This window comes from Triticum urartu, chromosome 4 (genome assembly GCF_003073215.2).
Source record: "Triticum urartu cultivar G1812 chromosome 4, Tu2.1, whole genome shotgun sequence".
Classification (NCBI taxonomy): Eukaryota; Viridiplantae; Streptophyta; class Magnoliopsida; order Poales; family Poaceae; genus Triticum; species Triticum urartu.
Window position 1 is genome coordinate 595,347,205 of NC_053025.1, and position 7,390 is coordinate 595,354,594.

The window sequence follows — 7,390 nt, forward strand, 5'->3', positions numbered from 1 at the left end:
GACATTTGAATTGCAAGTTTGCAACCTACAGAAAAAAAACAGCAGTACTCCCATTGAAAAAACAGCCAGTGACCCTATTGAAAAGGTTAGTTTGGTGAACCTCAGCCTGTTTGAACTTTGAACAAGGAGTGAAATCACTGGTCTGTCTGAGATGACATGAAAGAGATCAAAAGTTTGCATCAAATCAAAACTGATGGCACAAATACATTTCAGTTGTGACTTCAGAAACTCCCGTCATTGCTGGTTTGGTGATGACCAAACGAAAGAAAAAACATGATAGAATAAACTCAAAAGGATGCAGCCATGGCTAGTTTGGATGAATAAGTAGATCAGGAAATCACTCAGCAGCATCAAATACTAAACATCGGGGAATTGAGATACGGAAGGCGAACTTAATATGCAAATTAGTACCAACAACGAGGATTCCACCATTCAGATTACAGAAGCATAGACAAAGCTTCCAACTTGAAACCCCAATTTTCGCTTCATCTTCCACTTGCCCTACTCGTCGTCGTCGGTGACCCAGCCCATGACGTAGCCCTTGGTGCGGAGGTCCTCGCGGATGTCGTCCTGGACCTTGTGGATCTTGGCGACGCGGGCCTGGCGCAGCTTCATGGAGGCGAGGACCGCCGGCGGGAGGTCTCTCGCCGGAGACGGGATGACGACCGGCTTGTGATCGATGGCGAGCACGCGGCGCACCTTCTTCATGGGCAGCCTCTTCCTCACCATCCTCTTGCCGTTCACCACCCTGCGCTCCGGCTCCGGCTCCCCATTGGTCTTCGTCGCCGTCTCCTCCGCCACCACCTCGGCGACGGCAAGATTCGGCTCCTGCTCCTCCGTTGCCCTCATCTTTCTCGTCCTCATCTTTCTCGTCCTCATCTTTCTCATCCTCGGCCGCGCCGCCGGGTTTGATGATCTGATCTGAGACCTCCCGCGCCGCCCCACTCAAATTTATGGCGGCTGCTAACCCTAGCGGTTCGGTTCGGGATCGATCTCCGTCTCTCCGAACCCGACATGAACCCAAGTCAGTGTCAAAGTGGGCACGAGTCACCCGCATAGCCCAGTGAAGTCTGAAATAAACCCTCACAAAAAAAAACCAAATCAATCAGTTCAAAAAAGAATGTCAATCAGTTTTCAGGCCATTCATCGTCGAGTCTGATTCTTTGGAGCCTATAGTACAACTATGCAATGGTGAAGCCGGAGTCTCGAGCCTTTTACACCACAAATCATGACCGGGTGCTTTGTGAGATCTCAAAGAATTGGGACGATCTCCTTCCAACATTGTCCTGCGTAGCAGAGCCCAATCTTCTACCACAAGCTCTGACCTGACTTGTTGTACTTGATTCACCCTCGTAAATAGGCAACTTGGATAATAAAAGTCATCTCATAAAAAGAGAAGTGAGTCCGCATGTCAGCAAATGATTTGGAATTGAATAAGGTGGCTCGTTCTATCGCCAGCATGCTTATGATTCTATTGAATTCATACTCCAGCTAACTCGCCCAAAAGTCTGAACTGATGTAGAGAGATGGTCAAGACCTTTTGGCTCAGATACCGTATTGAATTCATACTCCAGTCAATTCATCTAAAAATCCAAACTGATGAAGAGAGATGGTCAAGACCTCTGGGTTCAGATACCGTATTGAATTCATGTTGTAGCCAACTCATCCAAAAGTTCGAACTAATGAAGAGAGATGGTCAAGACCACTTGGTCCAGATACTGTATTGAAGTCATGCTCCAGCCAACTCATCCAAAAATCCGAACTGATAGAGCAAGAGACGGATAATATATTTTAACAGATTGTAGTACTACTTTATTTTGGGATGGTGATCCACCCAGGTTTATCATGCCTCACATAATAAACATTCTAACTATCTCGATTTTCTAATAAACGAGACACGAGGCATTCCCATAAAAAACAAGGTTGTGTTGCAGCTATGTAATTTCAGCCCACATGCTTCTTAAAGCAGCCTCGGGTCTAGATGGGGAGGAACGTTTGAATATGTTGTTACCTTAGAGCCAGGCTCCTACGAGCGCAGCGTGGCACGGGGCTACACGCATTGGGAAGCACGGATGATGGAACGATTCGGCCTTAACTCCCCACTCTATTCCCCTCGCTGACCAAACCTCCATTCTCTCACCACCCCTTCATTGCCCTCGATGGTTGGTGTTGCTCCACCACCACACCCTACAAAGACGCGTGGGGTATCATCTAGTTTTGCAAAATCTCCACTCCATTGCCGATGTGCTAAGAAGAAAACAAAAGTTAAGAAAGATGAGTTGTGAGAAGCCAGTGGCTGCCGAGCTAAGACAATGATGGAGTCAGGTGATACATATAATTCCACACGGCACAATCTCAACCAGAAGGGTGCTATCACAAAAAGCAGTAACAATGAATATGCTTAAAATTCATGACATATTTTGATCTTGGTATCCCGACCTCCTAATACCTTATCAATTAAAACAATAGATTATTCACATGCATTGCGTCTTATTTTGTAGAGATGTTATTTTTTTAATTTCCACATTTAATAAGTATATGAAAAATAAACTCCTGTATGGTATGCATTGCAGTCGCGCTGTAAAATTGACATGTGATTAAGATGTCATCCATGTGGGCCTACTCACGCTTAGACCTGTCATGGGCAGCCCAACCTGAGCCCAAATGCCTGGCATCTGGGCCAGGATCAGGCTCCACTTTTCCGCTCAAAGCCCGGCCCAAAAAGCCCAAAATGACCAAAAGTACATATTTTATATTCAAAAAATAGGAATACTATATTATTTTTATAGTCTGAAAATGATTATTTTAATTATTAAAATCGCACTATTGATGTGTTTCAGGTTCGGCCAGGCCGCACTTAGGCTTGGAATTGTTAGATCACGTTTTGTCAAGCCCAGCCCAGCTCGAAGGATGATGCTACCAATACATAAAAAAAGGATGATGCTACCAATACCTGGAAGCAAAAATGGAATATGACTGGATTGAAGAGCAGGCATAGCGCGAAAAGAATTGAAAAAATAGACCAAAAATATATACTTACCTGGTTTCAAGATGAATGATGTTTGTAATAGGTGTTTTTTAACTTTGATTGTGGAATCTAAATAGTCCAAGAGAAATATTTAATTCATATAAATTGTTGTTCTAACTTTTATTTAAATTGTACAAATCCATGCGTCTTTAGTGGCAGAAATCAAGCATCTCAAGACTCTGTATGACTTGTATTGCTCATGTCAACCGTGCTCAAAACTCTATTAGTGATTTTTTAGCTAAGTCTGCTAGTTCTAAGAATAGAACTGTAGTCTGGCTAGGCTCCGGTCTCCCGGAAGTTATGGGTGTAAGATAGATTGTACGGTTGTCTCTTGACTAATGTAAAGTTTACTCACAATTTTGTTGTTGTTGAAGTTGGCTCATCAAGACCGTCGATGTCTAAAATATCACATAGGTCAGAACATGGAAGTAAATGAGAGGAAGAAAGGTCTACAGAAAGGGAAATTTTAGACTATTTCCCCCTACCTGACAAAACAAGGTTCTCATTGATTCACGTTATATTCATTTTGCCATTCTATCTGAAAGATCATCTAGCCACTTATTGGAACAGATCATATATTATTCGCTATCGTTATTTCAGTGGGAAAAGACGTTCTCGTTGACTACAAGCGTGTCTGTGTACAACTTCATCAATCTCAAGATGATATGTCGCTCAGTCTCTTGGAGGTGCTCATAGAGGTAGACTATGCATGTGTGTGTTTATAGAAGTGAGTGTATGTGCGAACGTATGAGCATCATGCGTGTGTACTATGTTTTTATCAATGAACGACAAACTGATGTTAAACACGCATAACGATCTAATATGACATAAAATTGTACTCCCTCTGTTCCACAACATAATGCGTATAGATGCTTTTGAAAAGTCAAACTTACAAATTTTGATCAAATTTATAGAAAAAACTATTTATATCTAAGATACCAAATATATACAATATAAAAGTATGTATTGTGATCTATCTAATGATATGTATTTGATATTCTCGATGTATATGTTTTTCTTCATAAATGTCAAAATTTATAAAGATTGACTAAAAAAACTGTGTAATACATTTTGAAATGGAGGGAGTATATCGCTAACTCATGGTCAAAACTCAATTCGATCCCCCAAACAAATCTAGGGTTCCTCTGCCTCTCGCCGCCGGTCCGCCTCGTCTCCGGTGGCCTTAGGGCCATGTCTGCGCAGCAGATCCCGGCCCTTGTTGGTGGGAGGGCTTTGTCTTTAGATGTTTCTTTGAGTTGTGTTAGGGTTTGTGTTCTACTCAAGAAGACGATACGATGACGGCTCCCTGAAGATGCAATAAGATTCTCCCCATCTAGCACCCGTTCTGGTGGTGTGTCTAGCATCGTTGGTGGGCGTGCAGAGGTGTGTCCCCGGCGGATCTTCCCTTGGTGGATTTTCTTGGATGTGATCGTAGTTCACCTACGTTTGTGTGTCTTTAGGTTGGATCCTTCCAATCTACGTTACTCTTCAACGACGGCGGTTTCTGTTCTGGTGTGCTGGTCCTATGGGGCCTTAGGACGATGACTTCCCGACTGTCTATTACAACAAGTTTTGTCTGGCTCCGATGAAGGAGGGGCAATGACTTCGGCTCGACTTTGACTCGCTTTTGTGCTTGTAGTCGTCGCTGGATGGTCTACGAATTCAAATGTAATTATTATTATTTTTAGTGTTCCTTGTACTGTCATAATTGAAGATGAATAGATCAGAAGTTTCCTCGACGAAAAAAAACTCAATTCAATCACCTGATATAGGATCACGTAAAGGGCTGAGGGCACATATGGTCATTCTTATGACGTTTTTGTGAATGACATAGTCAACACACTAAGTTGAAAGTAAAAATTATCTGCAGATGTGGTATTTTGTTTAGCATAGTATTAATATCTAGTATTGCATAATCGGAAGATCATTGTAATCCGGATTTGGAGGTAGCATGTTTGCCACACCTTTTTTTCTTATCGGAGCTCATAGAAGTGGAGTTCTGATAGGATCAAGGTAGAGGGATCGATCTATTAAGCTCTCTGAAGTAGTAGCTATTACAATCGGTTGCAGGAGCGATGCTCGAATGGAAGAACAGGGATGAACTAGGGTTCGGGGAAGGAAGGTAGGTAGCCGCCGCCGGGACGTTCCTGATCCACCGGATGGTCATCTCCTCCTGGTCGCCCGTTACTTGTAATGGTGTGGTAGGCTTCAACACGTCCACTCCGGCCCGCTGGTATGGGGCTGGGTCACCTGACTCGAGTGGGCCATTGGGCAGCGCGTTGGCGGGAGTAGTCGCTGCCCTGTGGGTCCTGCTTGTCAGGGGCGTTGACATCCCCTCTCCTTGAGATGAGGCTCTTCCCCAAGCCTTTGCATGAGGGAACCTGGCCTTCAAGCTCTCTTTGTCTTCCCAGGTTGTGCCCAACGTTGCTGTCGGTGTCAAAACTGGCGGATCTCGGGTAGGGGGTCCCGAAGTGTGTGTCTAATTAAGGCGGATGGTAACAGGAGGCAGGGGACACGATATTTACCCAGGTTTGGACCCTCTTGATGGAGGTAATACCCTACGTCCTGCTTGATTGATCTTGATGATATGAGTATTAAAAGAGTTGATCTACCACGAGATCGTAGAGACTAAACCCTAAAAGCTAGCCTATGGTATGATTGTTGTTGTCCTACGGACTAAACCCTCTGGTTTATATAGACACCGGAGGGGCTAGGGATACACAGATTCAGTTACAAGGGAGGAGATCTACATATCCGTATTGCCAAGCTTGCCTTCCACGCCAAGGAGAGTCCCATCCGGACACGGGTCGAAGTCTTCAATCTTGTATCTTCATAGTCCAACAGTCCGGCCAAAGGATATAGTCCGGCTGTCCGGAGACCCCCTAATTCAGGACTCCCTCAGTAGCCCCTGAACCAGGCTTCAATGACGATGAGTCCGGCGCGCAGATTTGTCTTCGGCATTGCAAGGCGGGTTCCTCCTCCGAATACTCCATAGAAGATTTTGAACACAAGGATAGTGTCCGGCTCTGCAAAACAAGTTCCACATACCACCGTAGAGAGAATAATATTTCCACAAATCTAATCTGCTGACACGTTTGACAGCATGACATCATACCGCGGCCCGGTCATTATTCAAACCGTTTTTCTCAACCAGCACTGCACATATCGCGAGGCGGTTTTCTTGACACGTCTTGTCGAAGCGGAGATCGTGTCCCTTTATCACGGGATTCTCATCAATACGGGTATGGGTAACCCAACCGCGCCATCAATTACGGCGTTCGGGGAATAAGTGATTTTACCAGGTAAGTGGGGAGGCACATCGCCTCTTCCGCCCTTATAAAGGGACAAATATTCACCCTTTTTACCCACACCTTCTTCCTCCTTGCTTGTCCATTCTCGCACACTCGAGCTCCAGCGCCCGAGTTCGCGTTTTTCTCTTCAAACCACTCCAAGCATGTCCGGAGCGGGAGGCAAGTGGATGGTCTCCTCCGTCACGGAGGAGAACATCACAAAGCTACGGGAAGCCAGATATCTGGCCACAGACATCGCGCACCGGCTGCCAGATGCGGGGCAGATCATCCCTACGCCCAAACCCCATGAGAGGGTAGTTTTCCTTACCCACTTCGTCCGTGGACTGGGATTTCCGCTTCACCCGTTTGTCCGTGGGCTCATGTTCTACTACGGGCTGGATTTTCATGATCTGGCCCCCAATTTCATCTTCAACATCTCGGCGTTTATCGTCGTGTGCGAAGCCTTCACTACTAGGGAAAACCCTAGCAGTAGCGTTGGTTTTGTGCTCACTAGTAGCGCGGGTAGGCGCGCTACTAATAAGGTGCTACAGCTATAGCTTAGCAGTAACGCATGCCCGCACGCGCTACTGCTAGGACAAATAGCTGCAGCATTTGTTCACTCCCACGCTACTGCTAATGTAACTACTGGCAGCGTGTTTTCTCTCCATCGCTACTAGTATTCTTTTTTTATTTTTTATTTTTAGTGTATTTATGCGCCATCGTACAAATATTGGTACAATACCAGTTATGAGGTTTACATCATTATGTCCATAACAGTGTGTCAAATGAAGGTGGATTAGGTTCAAGTGGAGGCAATATGCATGTCAAAAGTATACTACTAATCCAAACTTGATCAGTTTGGACTAGTAGTACTTTCGATGTGCACCACAAGTTGCCTCCACTTGAATCTAATCTGCCAGCACAAGCTATTTAATCATCATCATAGTCATTACCACCAACAGTATTTATTTAATCACCACTAACACTAGCTAATAATAATCATCATAGTCATTACCACCAACACTAGCTATTTTATCATCATAGTAATAGTGTAGCACATCATCATCCTCAA